At 36.7% G+C, this 15,121-nt stretch overlaps 1 protein-coding gene across 1 annotated transcript in view; it reads right to left on the bottom strand.

Moving 5' to 3' along the window:
* The window catches only part of TAFA5 (TAFA chemokine like family member 5), a 363,876-nt gene that overhangs the window by 137,013 nt on the left and 211,742 nt on the right, over positions 1–15,121 (bottom strand). The window lies entirely within an intron of this gene.

Below are 15,121 nucleotides of genomic sequence, written 5' to 3'. Positions count from 1 at the left end.
CTGGAAATATAAATGATGAATATCACAGGAGATATCATCAGTGCATTGTGACCTGCTTAAAAAAAGTTTTATTTTTTGATTCCAGCAAAGTTAGATATTCCTTTTAACACCATCAGGCAAAGCAGCTTGCTCTCTTTTTTCATCTTACTTCCTTTCCTTATTAAATGTAGGGCAAGAGCAACCTTGCTTCCCAATGTCAGGATTTATGAATTCCCATTCACGGTGTCCAAAGATTTGCAAGAGAACCATCCTGACCTTGGTTAAAAAGAAAATCGCTCTGAATGAGTTTAATGAGGATTTGAAGAAATGGCCTTGGAGGTGTAGTTTGAATGAAAATGTAATAGTGTCTACATTTTGCTTTATACCTTACGAGGAGGCATGAAACAAATTATATTCAGCATTTTGCATTTGCTACTTTCAATCCGCACACTAGTTGCTTACATACAACAAAGGACCTAATAAAAATTGCCCGAATGAGTCATTATTCCTTTCATCTGCAGTATTTCATTCCATTTTTTTCTGTTGACTAGAGAAATAATATCTTAAGACAACAAAACAGTAAGTCAGTATCACTGTGGGTAAACTTAAAATTTATGTTATCAGACTTCAGAGGCAGCTGATGATTGTAAGTGACTGAAATGTTTCTTCTGATTTTAGCTGGAAAGTTTTTTATTGCTGTACTAAAAATTTGAACAAATTCTGTGGTTTTTTTAAAAACATTTCAGGGAGCTTGTAGTTTTGTTTTAAAACACACAACAGTGCTTCACTGAAATTTAGATACCTACTCTGGTTTTAAAATAAACTAACACAGTGACAAAAAGTAGCTAGTGTATTTTAGAACATTTTTCCCCCCTTTAAATACACTTCAGACACGTGGGGTTTTTGTCATATTGTCTTTTTGGATGCCAAGGTCCATAAACGCCATCAGTCTGAATTTCAACTGATATTGCACAAACAAGTCAATGTTAATGACAGGAGAGATATTTAGTTCCCTGAATAAACTTGTGTAGCTAACTGATAGACATAAAGCTAAGTAACTAATTGTGTAAGATGCAGCACAACAAAGCCACATGCTTATCAGAGGACAATCAAATCAGTTGACATATAATGAGATTTGGTGAGTAAGACTTCAGAGCCCAGAATGCTCTGTAGTATTGCTCAGGAAGACAGCAGGATTTTTCCACTGACTTCAGTAAGATCTGTGTAAAACCCTGTATGATACTATTTTCTGCTCATATAAATTAGTCCAAATTCAGTGTCAAGACATTCATACCACTGACACAAAAGGTTAAATGTCATTTTTAACATGTCCCTCTATTATACAAATTTACATGCCCCAACAATCAGAGTTTGAAAAATCACCAAAATGGTGCAATTTGAATGTAAACTTGTTCTCCAAATGTTTGGAGTGCTCTCAACTGCTTCAGCATCTGACCATAAGAGGATAAGTGAAAATAAAGTAACGCCACCTCTATGAAATAAAACTGGAAAATAAAAATCTGTATCAGAAGAATGTTAACCTACATTCTGCAGGTACAAGTTTAAAAACTACATGCTAGAAGCAAAACTTTTAAGCAGAAGTCAGTGCCAACCTTAGCTGGAATAACCTGTGTTCTTTAGACTTCACAGCTTGTCTCTTGAAAGTTCTCTGGCAACATGTGCTTTTTCACATTTGTCAGCTAAATCAGAGATCCAAATGCAAAATATAACATTAAGGAACAGCGAGTGCATTTGTGACACTCCTTGGAGAAACCAGGTACACATAAGGCAATGACTATATTAACATGGAAGTATAAGCACACTCTAATGTAACTTTGTTAAACTAATTTGATTAAGGAAGATCAGTATTCTCTCCTAACATCAGTGCATACTAGTGATATTCTGCTTCTCAGAAAACTTAGCTATCCCTAGGTATCAATGAAACAAGATACATGACAACTTGGCACAGTATTTCAAACGACATACTATTACCCTAATTATTCACAATGCTATACAAGTACAGACACGGAAGTATGGAAAACTGTCTACTCAAATTGTGTCTTCCCCTGATTATGAAATGGAAAACAAGCAACTTATCAACTGTGAAACACTGGAAGTGTTCTACTGAAGAACTTAAACCAGTATTTTCCAGGCTCTTTGGACTAATTTCGCGCTGCAATCTGCAAAATTCTCTGCAGACAATCAGTACAGCTGCAGGGAGGTAAATAGTAAATTTTACTGTATTGTGATTGCACATACCTGCTGCACATTGTGGACCAGTGACAGTCTGCAGATGAAATTTGGGGATCATTGGCTTATGTGGCCTCCCACAAAAAGTTTATTTAAGAATATAGTTCAGGTTTTGTGCAATCTGCCATAATGCTAGGCAATCTCTTTGCCAATGAAATAATAATCCAGTACATCATATTGCTGAGTTATTAAATCTGGTGTTCAGAGTTTCAGAAATTAGCTGATGTTGAAGAAAATTTCTGAGGCAAAGGACTGATGATGCAGCAACATTTATACATGCCTTATACAGAAAAAAAAATGCAAAATACATGGTATGATGCCTTCAGCAACCACTTTCCCATCACACTGAGATAGCCCATATGATAATGATTAGCTTTGCACTTGCTAAATGGTGCCAAGGACCACTGAATCCTGGAGAGCAAAGCTACATTTTAGAAAAAAATGTGCTGTGGAACACAGCCTTTATAACAGTGAATATCATCAGTGAACAGTACTTTCATCAAAAAAAACCCTACTGGCTATCCCAAATAGTTAAGTCAGAAACAACAAGCACTAAAATAATGTAAAATTTTACAAAATGCTTGAAGGGCATTGCAGCTGCAAATCCAGCTACACACTTGCCATTCAAACCACAAAGTACTGGTACGGACTTCACTGAGTGGTTCTCTCCAGATCTCTTCAAAAGCCACACACAGAGTACGAATTTCGTAAATACTTTGCTGCTTTATGAGACACACAGTATATAACATTTTGCACCAGTCACCTTTTTTTTCTTTTTTTCCATTTCCTCAGCAACAATTTAGTAACATATATACATTAGCCATGCTTACAGAAAAGTTTATATTTCAAACCTAGACTAAATGGGTCTAATCCCATTGCTATTATCCTTTAAAGTCTTTTTATAGAACGAAGCTTTAAATCACAGTCTTTAGAAGGAATCTTGATCTCTTCCTTATTATGCTATGACAAAATCAATTATTACTATCATGAGGAGAAAACCACATTTTTCATTAAAGCATTACCTGAATATATGTTATATATGCCCTAAACACATAAATTGAGCAGATTCTCAACAATAAGAAGGTCTTTTAGCAGCAGGTACACTGTTAACCCTAGTCTTCTCTTCTGGGCAATACATTAGACAAGAATATTTTGAAAACTTTATCTTTCTCCATGTTGCTTAAAGATTTGCAGCAGATTTTGAAGATTACTACAGGAAATTGTGACAGGTTCCATCTGGTGTAAGTCAGTGCCACTCCACCAAAATAAAACAAATTACAAAACCAAAAATCTGATCCTTTGAGGGAAAGCTTTAAATCATCTCAAAATATATGTATGTGCTTCAGCATTAATCCTACCTTTGTAAAGATATGGTTTATATCTTCTTCAACTTCTTTAAATACTTCTTGCATTTACATGTCAATCATTTCTGACTAGCAAAAAAAGTACTTTAAAAGTTCTGTTGAACTAAAAAATAAAAATTTCTGTCCCACAGCATCTAGTGGCTATTTTGTTTTATAATGATTCGGTTTAAAAATTGGATAACTAGAATCTTTGAATAGAATGCAAATATCACTTTTGGCAATTTTTTTTTCCTACTTGTTATTTACTTTTCTCTGGTAAATCTAGCATACAGCTTCTGAAGGCCTCTAGAGCATTTCTTTTTGAGCACCTACTCTCTAATTTATCTTGAACAAATTTCCTTTTCTTATTTTTCTATCACATAAGTGCATTCCCTAGGATGATTATGCTCAGATTCAATTTGTCGTTTTTTTGTCCCTCTCATTCATTCATCTTGAACATTTTCAAATGGTTGAATCACATCTTCTTAAACATGCATCATTTCATATAATTTTAAGTATTACTTTGGGCTTTAACTATTATTATGCATAGCCTAGGCAAGCAAAAAAAGTGAAAGGAAACATTTTGACTATGAATTTACAACGCAGTATTTAATCACAGGTTTGAGAAGTAAGATAGTCTGCGCATCTACACAGTTACATATATAGGATTGTACAGTAAGTAACTGAGGCAATGCTCAGGTAAAGATGTTGTGAACAATATCAGCTAGAACAATAAATAAATAGGCATTAATTTATACATGTGTCTGAACTTCAAGAGCTTTGCTTTAAGAGCTTTGAACTTTAAGGTTATTGCTGAACATGAGCTTATTTCAGTAGGAAACCTGCCTTCAGGCCAGTAAATGCTCTGAGGCCTCCCATTTGAACCTGTCCCTGTCTTATTCAAGCTAAAAATAAAGGAGGGGAAAAAAGGAAAAAAAAAAAAAAAAGCCAAGAATGTTATGAATCTCAGTCCCCTCTCCCAGCTGCATCAGGTGTAAGAAAGGTGTTATACTTTCATAACTCGATTAAGATCTACTCTACACTATATTTTACACACTTCTGGTTTTTTTTGTTACTCGTACAAGAGAAACTGCTATGGTGAAACACAAACTTTTCTTCCTCAAACTGAAGATTAAATTCTTGTATCTACACATAATTGTTTGCAAAACAAACAGATAATGTTTGTAGATGTTAATGTTATATGTATAACCATAACATCATAAGTTACTTTAAGTAAAGAATCAAATGTATTCTGTTTGCTCTTTAATACAAAATTCAATACATGCTCTATATGTTATGGAAGCAATTAAAGGGATTTATGAGGAGGAGAACAATCTTGCCCTTGTCACTTGCCTTTAAATAGTATATTTTGAAAGAAGTAAATTATTTAGGACACAACATTAACTGTGAACTAAAGCATAATTAATCTGGATCCTGATTTTGCTTAGCTGTAGGAAGGAACAGGAATTGTTTAAACACATATTCTGAACTGTGTCAGAGCCTACAGAGAAACTCAGAGAGTGCATCTTTGAGATATCAAAGTGTCTTATAACTGCTTTATAAGAGCTCTACTGACAACCATGATTAGCTGGAGCATATGCTGACCTCTTTCAGTTAACATCACTCCATTTGGCTAGTACACATGAGAAGAGACAAACTAAACAGCCCAGAGGATATCTTCTAACTTTGGAGGAATATGCACATTCCCTTTCTTTCTCATCTATAATCCTGCAGCAAAGTAAAAGAAAGGTTATTCACTCTGTAATTCCTACTTCAAGATATTTTGTCTATGTGTGTATTCACAGTGCAGGGTCCGTATGCCCATGTCGCTTCAGAAGTACACGTGGCAAATGAGAATCATAGAATCATAGAATCATAGAATCATCTAGGTTGGAAAAGACCTTTAAGATCATCCAGTCCAACCATTAACCTACACTACCAAGCCCACTCTAGACTAATCAAGGGTAGACCAGACTAAACCATATCCCGAAGTGCCACATCTACCCGTTTTTTAAACGCCTCCAGGGATGGTGACTCCACCACCTCTCTGGGCAGCCTGTTCCAATGCCTGACCACCCTTTCCGTAAAGAAATTTTTCCTAATTTCCAGTCTAAACCTCCCCTGGCGCAGCTTAAGCCCATTTCCTCTTGTCCTATCGCTAGCTACTTGGGAGAAGAGACCAACACCCACCTCACTACAACCTCCTTTCAGGTAGTTGTAGAGAGCGATGTTGTAGAGAGATGAGTACCAGTCCCCCACCTCTCCACAGCACTGGTAATGAATCAGAACTCCACTCAGGTTTAAAATGTCCAAGGGGCAGGAGGAAAAGTTGTGAATTTACAATCAGATAAATCACCTGAGGAAGAACTGCTAGAGACAAGTGATCTTTCTTTCTCTCATGATGTTCTGTTACACAGTGGTGGTTCTAAGCAGTAGTCCCCACAAAACATCACATATCTGAAGAACAGTCTCAGGATTCAAAGTTGAATAAAGACTGAAAAAGGTCTCTTGCAATAGCAGCATCACCTCAGCAGGTCTGTAAGGTTTGGTGGACTTCAGAATGAAGCTCTAGGTGGCAGCTAGATGTGCAGCCTGCATATGCTAGGGATGGAGGCATTCTGAAGAAAATAAGACAGCTATGTTAATCTAAGGTGGCTCCAGTTCAGCAGACAAACTGCTTCCCACACAGTTAGCTATCCAGTAAGACAATCTGTTGAAACAGCTGATTTCTAGCTCACTTAGTTGTCATACGGACAAACAAGGATTCTTCCTGAAAGGCCTCATCCTGGCAATGTAAAAAGAGACAGCTTGCCTGGGAAAAGTGTAAGAAGAACTAGCACATACACTGGGGCAAAGATAGTCAGCCTTGGCTTAAATAAAAGCCAGTGCCTTAGTTAGGAAATAAAGGGTGTTTTCTGAGGATAACATACCACGGAAAAACGTGGGGGAGGAGGGTGTAAATATGTATATACATCATATTCATATATAAAGAATCAGCCACAAGGATCCAGATTTCTCCCTCTGTCTTGGCTGGAAAGGAATATCCTTAAGGAAAAATGACAGAGGCTAAAGTTGTCTGAAGGCTCAGAGGGCTGGCCCACCACTAATCTAACAATTAGGTTAAGGTATGGACTATGTTAACATACTGGAGGAAATACTATTAATTTCTCTGACTGCAGATTCACAGGTATGTTTTGCAGGACCCCTGAAGCTGGTCTGGCTCTGTCATTTCCTTTTGATGTTCCAGCCAAAACCACTGACTTCAGGATGCACCTCCTCCTTCTTCACCTTCCATGTATGTCCCTGTTTGCAATGGCTCACACAGTTTACAATTACTTAACTGTCATTACAAGGCTAAACCCCTGATTAAGTTATTTGGTGACTGATGCAGCATTCCTCAAATCTATTAGTGGATCGTAGTGAGCCACAAAACCAGAAAGAATTTCATGTTATTTTCCTTCCTCTAGTACAAGTTCCAAAATATGCATTTGGTGTACATTATTTGTAGCTGAGGTCCTTTCTACACATGGACAGAAAGCCTGACACATCTCATTAGCGTGAGCTCCAAGACAGTGATGTATACACTGAACTTCAAGGTCAACTACAAACTCTGATCTCTGAGATCACTGAAGTGAAATACCCATCCAAGGAAAGAGGAATTCATCACTATTAACTTAAAAAAGGTTAAAAAAAAAAGGTGGAACTGAGGACCGATCCCTATAGCCACTATGTGCTACCCACAGGGAGATCTTGCAGAGCTCTTCACTACCCCATCAGGGAAGGATGATTAGGCAAATAAACCATTAGGACCTATATAGACACACAGTATATAAACAGATAACAATCCACTGTTGTAGAAGACAAGCCCTATAAACAAAACCAACAAAACCCAGCAAAAATAACCCTAGTTAATTTGATAATAAGTTCAGTTGTCTCAGCATTCAACAGTATATGCAACTAAACAAGAAAGGAGGCTCTAGCAAAAGAAAGCTGAGGAAAGACCTTGTTCATTAAAAATTTAGAGTCAAAACTAGAAGGACATTCAGTCTCTTCATTTTAAACCCCAGGGAACTGAAGAAAGGCTGGGAAAGTTGGGGTTGTTCAGCCTGGAGAACAGAAGTCTCTGGGGAGACCTTGTCATGGCCTTTCAGTACTTAAAGGGGGCCTATAGGAAAGATGGGGACAGACTTTTTGGCAGGGCCTGTTGCGATAGGACAAGGGGTAATGGTTTTAGACTAAAAAAGGGTAGATACAGACTAGATAAAAGGAAGAAATTTTTTACAGTGAGGGTCATGAAATGCTGGAACATGTTGCCCAGAGAGGTGGTAGAGGCCCCATCCCTGGAAACATTCAAGCTCAGGTTGGATGCAAATGCTGAGCAACCTGATGTAGTTGAAGATGCCCCTGCTCATTGCAGGGTGGGTTGGACTAGATGACCTTTAAAGGTCCCTTCCATACTAAACCATTCTATGATTCTATGGTTCTATGAAATGTATATCAAGACACTTAACATCTTTGCCAGAGTCCATTGTTCAGGAAAGACTACCACTCCATTTTTACTGGTGGGGAAAGACAGGTATGAGGGCAAAAAAGACATTTGGTGCCAGAGAGACTCCAGTGCTTGGATCTTGTACTGACGTGGTAGAGTCTTCACAGAGGTAATTAATCTCTGCAGAAAGAAAGGTGCTTTTAGTCCAAAAATGTGATTGAACCTTGAAGTAAGCATCTTGCTGGTCAAGATACACAGAGCAACGATCCCTTCTAAAGCTGCAGAATGTCAAGGTCACTGTTCTGAACTTGAATTTCTGAGTTTCAGAATAGGTCTTCAGCCTCTTCAATACCAGGAATACCTTGCTGTAAAAAAAAACCCAACTTAGACCAGTTCTGTTATTCCCTGGTCCAATAAGTATTTGTACCTTGTCAGAGCAGGCCCTCATGGATAAGGTCTCAAAAACAAGGAAAAAGGGTTGGGTGCAGGAAAGTTGGAAAATGAGTGCAATACCCATGGGTTGAAATATGAAGCCTGCACAACCCCAGAGTTTAAGAATCCCATAACAGATAAAGTATAAAGAGGATAGAACTAAAGCAAAAGAAGAGGTTAAGCACATCCATCTTTTTTTCAAAATCTGCATATATGTTGGAAAGTGTAGGACTGAAGAACACCCATGACTAGGTCACTAATACATCTCTAGGGTTCCTGGCATTTGAAATACTTTGAAGCAGGGTATGGAAACAATCCTTAGTCTAGATTTTTAGATTTAATGGCATAGGGGAAGGCATATCACAGTCCGCCTACACTGGGGTACAAAAACGACAAATGCAGTTTGCTGCATTCAGGATGACGGTTCCCAGTGGAAGTGTTGAGATGCCAACTATTTGAATGTGTTTCCACTTGAGTTGGAATGAGCCTAATGGCAGGATCTTAATAACACACTCACAAAACTGTATCCGGAACCTGTGGGAATCACATGATCCATTTGACCAGTGATTTTGGGAGCATTTTCCCCTAATAGCATGTTCTTGGAGAGACTGCTTACCTGAAGGCTTCTTGTAAGATCTAGGAACTGAAGCAGAACTGCACTAATTACTAAATTCCATCACATTTCTTTGCATGTTATCTCGGTAGATATTCATGGCATCTGTACTGTCCAAAATTCAAATTCAGCCTAAATGCTGTGATTCATTCAAATATGATTTCCTCTAAGGTAGAATAAGCAATTACTCTAAGTACAACATTTTGAGGAGCAGTGGAAGAAGGGGTAGATTAAGTCTGTATTACTAGTACTTTACAATCTGTTCAATCTTAATAAAGTAGTTAAAAAGAACTGAGGATGTGGTAGGCACCATTCATGTCCACTAATGGGTACAAAACACTAGTGTATAGGACTTAAAAATGCATGTTCTCCAGGTATTTCTGAGGCAAAAAGTCTTGAATACTCACTAGAAAAAACTTTTAAGCTACGTTTTCCATGATGATTCCACCTACCGTTGGAAACTGCTTGTAGCACCTATCACCAATGACCAATTATCCAAACAAAATTATTGTCAAGTCTCATTGTCATCAAGCAACTATTTATTACTAATAAATGTATTTTTGCAACATTTTTCCTCCATATATCAGCCTAAAATCCCCTGTTATTAAACAAATAACCCAAAACACTCTCATCATTACACTTCTGTTCAATTCTTGTCACCATAGATTGATGTTGTCTCACTGATAAACCTAAAAATGTCACTGAAACTGGGTTTTCTACAGCAGTATGAAATGACATTTTTGTTTAAAATTTCCTGTCACCATAATTTCTTTTTCAATTACAGTTCATTGAGAATGCAGGGTATTTTCTGGCTAGGAATTAGTCACATTAAAGACTGGCAAACTATATATACTGATGGTAGCTGAATAGCCTTTGGGCCATTTATACTACTATTTGCCATGGGATATCAACCTATAAATACGTAATCTATAAAAAATGTGCCCATTTATCTTAAAACAAAATTTGAAAAATAACACATCCATTTACTGTATTTGTGCTGCTTTGTCTTGTACTGACAGAGTACAGACTCAGGTACAGTGGTCTTTGCAATGGGATAAACCAAGAGCATCCAAGCCAAAGGTTGAAAATAAGATGATCTACAGTAATGCATAAAAAACCCATTAATAATAACATGATGTTTTAAAAACAGTATGATGCTATAAAAATAGTATGATGCTATAAAAACTCATTGTTAAAGACTTCTAATAAAGTTTACAGTATAATTGCATGACACAGGCAGTGGAGGCATCTTCCCTGGGGAGATTTAAAAGTAGAATATATATGGTGGGAAGTGCACTGAAAAATCTAGTAATGTTCCTCTTTAATTTCTACAGGGTATGATCTACTTTCAGTTACCCTGCTGTAAATGCCAAAAAAAGAAACCAGAATCAGAAATTCAGATCTTTATTTAGTTCTTCAGTACACCTCTTATAATAATAAGGGCACATCAAGTGATCAAAGACTGGATATTCTTAATGTGAGAACCTTTTGCCCTGCTACCTGTTCTGCAGATAGCAGATCCTTTAAAGATCAGTAAATATATTTACCACACTGTAACCAAAGCAGTATAAAGGCCCATGATTCAAATATGAAGAGATTTCTAAAATGTGGGCTCAATGATAGAAAGGTATGTTCAAATTTTGTTTTCCCGCATTGTCTTCAATCTGAGGAGCATCATTCCCTAAAAGTGATGTGGAAACTCATGAAATGGGTTATTAAAAATAAATGGTTCTTAAAAAATCTTCCAGCAGACTGGAAACTTCTTCTAACCCAACAGAAAAGCCAAGTAGTAAAGGAACATACACACACAGGTTTGGAGGAATCTGTATTTCACAACTCGGGGAAAAAAAGAAAAAATCTACAATAGATTCTAAAAAAACCCACCAAACCAAACCAAAAAAAGAAAATAGATTGTGAAAAGACATATGGAATCCTTAAGTCATACATCTGCAGTTCTATTCCATTCCCGTTTCCATACAAACATCTTCACTTATAACAATATCTATCACACATGAGCACATGATGGCATTGCTGACAACATTTCATATCTTGTCCAGCATGATGCCATCACTGGTAAAAGAACTGCACCATCACTACCATCTTTTAAATGCTGAGAAAATGAGGTATTTAAAGAATCTTGGGCAGCCTAAAAATCTCTGCAGCAGAGGCACTACAGTGAGTCTGATTTTGTCACTGTGGGATTCTGTCTTTAAAATGGTGGGTCAGAAATTCCTTGCACTCTGAGTGGTACTGCATAATCACAGAGAATGTAGGGATTCCATCTTGCCATGAAGATGAGCAGCAGGACCAATAGGCAAAGGGAAAAAAATGTAAAACTGACAGATAGGATAACTTGTGAACATTTGCTTCAGCCCTTCATGTACTGTTAAGTACTTGCGTTTCAGCACTCCTCTCAAGAGGTTGTGTGTGCCTCTGCATGTAATTATGGTATAAAACTGATAATATGAAGACCAGATAGAATTAATAACCTTTACTAATTTTACAGTACAAATAGCAATGTAAATATCATTCAGCTTCAAAATTTATGTCCGATGGTGTCCTGCAAGCCCATCCATTAATTCAAGGAGTGAGTTTATTAATTTTTCTAATAGCTTGGAAAGCACAGGCGTGTGACTGCTAAGGCTGACAAACGAATCCAATTCACTCTGCATCACTTCCCCTTCAACATGGCACAATACTGTTGCATCTCTGAAACATATAAAACTGTATTTGAAATAAGGCACTGAACTTAAATGGTTGAGAACTTAAGCCCTGTTATTAAAAAACTTGCAGTGAAACTGAGATTCAAAACAGTTTTACAATGCTTACTGAAGCATCACTGAAGATCAAGCTCCACAGTATTCTGTTCAGGGCACTCTCACTGGATGTCCAGGGACTGCAGACATGAGGCATTTTCTAAATCACACACTTACACTTGGCAACAGACTAATTCAGTCTGGAATTTCCCAAGCGATCACTAATACAATACCATCACCTGCGATTTAAATATTCTCATGCACTTAATAGACACTCCTTCAATGAATTTTTCAAGCAGTTAAAGGCTCTTAACTTACACTGCAGCATTTAAGTGGAAGTACTGAAGAAAATCCAATGATAGCCAACTGAAATACTCATATAATCACAAAAGAAGAGTTGAAAAGGGATTGCAGGATTTCTGCACTAATTCTCTCAATTATTTCTGCATCATGTGCTTGCATATTGCAGTAAGATGTGTGCGTGCCACCCATAACCAAGCCCGTTCCCTAAGTTGAAAGGCATGTCCCTCCCATTTGACCCAGCGCACTAGTATTAAATAAATTTTGCTGATACTCAGATATTATGCTCCAATAAGACAGTATTTAATAATTTTGCACCAAATTACTGAGTTTAGTTCTACTGACAAAGCTATTGTCTCTTTCCAAAGAGTTGCTTCTCCGAGACTTAATTAAGTAAAAAACAATAAATAAAATTTCGCCATTGAAACTGGACATGACCCAGTAGATAACAAGAGACTATCTCCTACATAAGGCATAGCATGAATGGGAATATGCTGTGAAATAATAATACTCTACCAACTTGAAACTGTACCATGTTGCAATGAAATTCCTGATGTGATGATTCAACAAATGGGAGTTAGATAAAATATTCCTTCTGATTTTACATTATAAAACTAAAGAATTATTTGATCCACTGTCCCAACCACCTGCTTTAAAATTTCATCTAGTTAACAATGTACTGAGACCAATAATTTGTTCTTGGCAAGAGTCAAATAATTTCCTGAGAGTTATTTAGTTCTAATTTGACAACCTCATGTGATGGAAAAATCACTTGTTTCTCTTGGCAATTTGTCCCAGTGGTTAATCACCTCCCTACTGAAAGTATTTGCCACATATTTAATTTGAATTTCTGGCTTCAGCTTCTACTAACTTGCTTTGCTAAATTAAAAAGCCTTTTATTACTAAGTGTTTTAGACACAGTTAGCAAACCACCTCTCAATCACATCTGTGATAAGCTAAATGTATTCTGATGCATATGAAACTGTATGTCATTTTCTCCTACAAAAAGCTCAGTTTTAGTATTCTTCTCTTCACCCTCTTTATTTCCAGTATTAAAAAGAACAGTCACAACTGAGTATTAGTTCTGCCCCTGCTTTATACTGAGGTAAAATAACCTTACAACCATTATTTGTTATTTCGCTTTACTCCTTCAAATATATAGCTCATTTAAATAATAGCTCATTTACTCTGTTGTCACTGTTGATGTTCACACTGAACTAATTTGAAGTTCAAAAGAAGTAGCCTCATTTAAAGACTTATTACTGATACCTTTTTCTCCTTTGTTTCAAATTCGCCTCTCCAAAATGTTCAGTGTCTTATTCAGCAATTGATTCTGCAATTTAAAAACTATATATGATCAGCACTTGAGTATGGGCTGGCATGAAATGAAACATCTTACAAAGGCTAAAATACGCTATATTTGCATTGCCATTTATCAACCAAACTTGTCATCTCATTAAGAAAACCAAATTCATTGGTGAAATGTTAACTCCCTGGAAGTGTCTTCTACTCTTTCTTAACTACATCCTTTTCCCTTAACTCTATTATTTTAGTCTCTTATTAAACATACTGTTATTTTGCCCATAATGGATGCCAAATGAATCAATCATGAAGCTATTTCTCATTTGAAATATTCAGAGACATTAAGAGCCTTTCTGTCCTCTGGCACCCCACTGGTGCTCTGATATCTATTAAACAGGAAAACCACGAGGCTAGAGATACCCATACCCAAATCATTGAAGTATAATGGCTGCAAACTATCCATTATAAATTTTAAGATATGTGTTCCTCAGATTTCATCATCTTCAAGACAAGGAAAAGACAAAAACGATCACATAGATATGCCAGGTATGTCTATGTTGTTAAATATAAGGGCCAGGGAATGATCCATGGCCTTAAAGTCAAATGCAACAGAGTTTTCTACCGGTATTTATGGATTTGGCTGCCTCTTTCCAGAGCAAACCCACTGAGTCACATTACCTAGTATTCAGGCCCGAGTTGCCTCTGGACCCATATGCTGCCCCTGTGACCCCTAAGACGTCATCTGTATTTCCACTGTAGGTGCAGAGGGACAGTCAGTTCAAAACATCCAAATTAAATGGTTTTTTCTACTGTCACACTGAAAGAAAATTGCATATTTCCTAGGTGTGATCTGAAAATCTCTTTTTCAGAGGGCAAGGTTTGCCTGGTTAGAGCTAAATGATGTGGGTTGAAATAACTGAAACTGGCACAATTGTGTTTCTACTGCCTGTTTGGGGTGATCTCTGAAGTAAACTAGATTATTTCCCCACCCCACCCCAACCATAGATAAGTATTAGAAACATCTCCTTCAAATGTGGGTAAAAAGACATAAGGAAGAGCTGGACAAGGGATTATGCACAGCTCTCAGATTCCTTATATAGAGGATATTACATATAACCTCTTAAATAACACATGTAAAGACTCACCAAGGTGATTCAAGGAAAAAGAATACTTAAGAAAACTAGGAAAACTAAGGATCATTCTCTTCCTTTAGATAAAACACCAGACCAAATGATTAATAAAGCACATGTAACTCCAAACACTTCAAAAGTACTGCACATATATACAAAAGGTTTACTTTGGACCATCGTATTTAAATGTTCAAAGTCATAGTAATGAAAACACCCTATATATAAAAACATATTTGGTGCATGCATAATATTCTACACTGAAACCTTGTTTGTACTGAAAAAAAGGAGAATTTGTGCACCTCTGTGCAAAAAATTACCAACTGAATGCTCTTCTATTGAATTAAAATTTGATGTTGATTAGAATAAGCACAGCCAAAGGGTAAAAAAATCCTATATATGTGATGATTTTTGTTTATTATTTCTGACTTAAAATACTTTTTAAAGTATCTCCAGTGAAAGATTAATTTATTTTCTTTTAAACTCAGATGGAGGAGGAACTGTTCAGACAAACATTAACTAGATGAACA

This window comes from Pelecanus crispus, chromosome 1 (genome assembly GCF_030463565.1).
Source record: "Pelecanus crispus isolate bPelCri1 chromosome 1, bPelCri1.pri, whole genome shotgun sequence".
Lineage (NCBI taxonomy): Eukaryota > Metazoa > Chordata > Aves > Pelecaniformes > Pelecanidae > Pelecanus > Pelecanus crispus.
The sequence above is the reverse complement of the archived record's forward strand: the minus strand, read 5'-3'. Positions and strand labels throughout refer to the sequence as shown.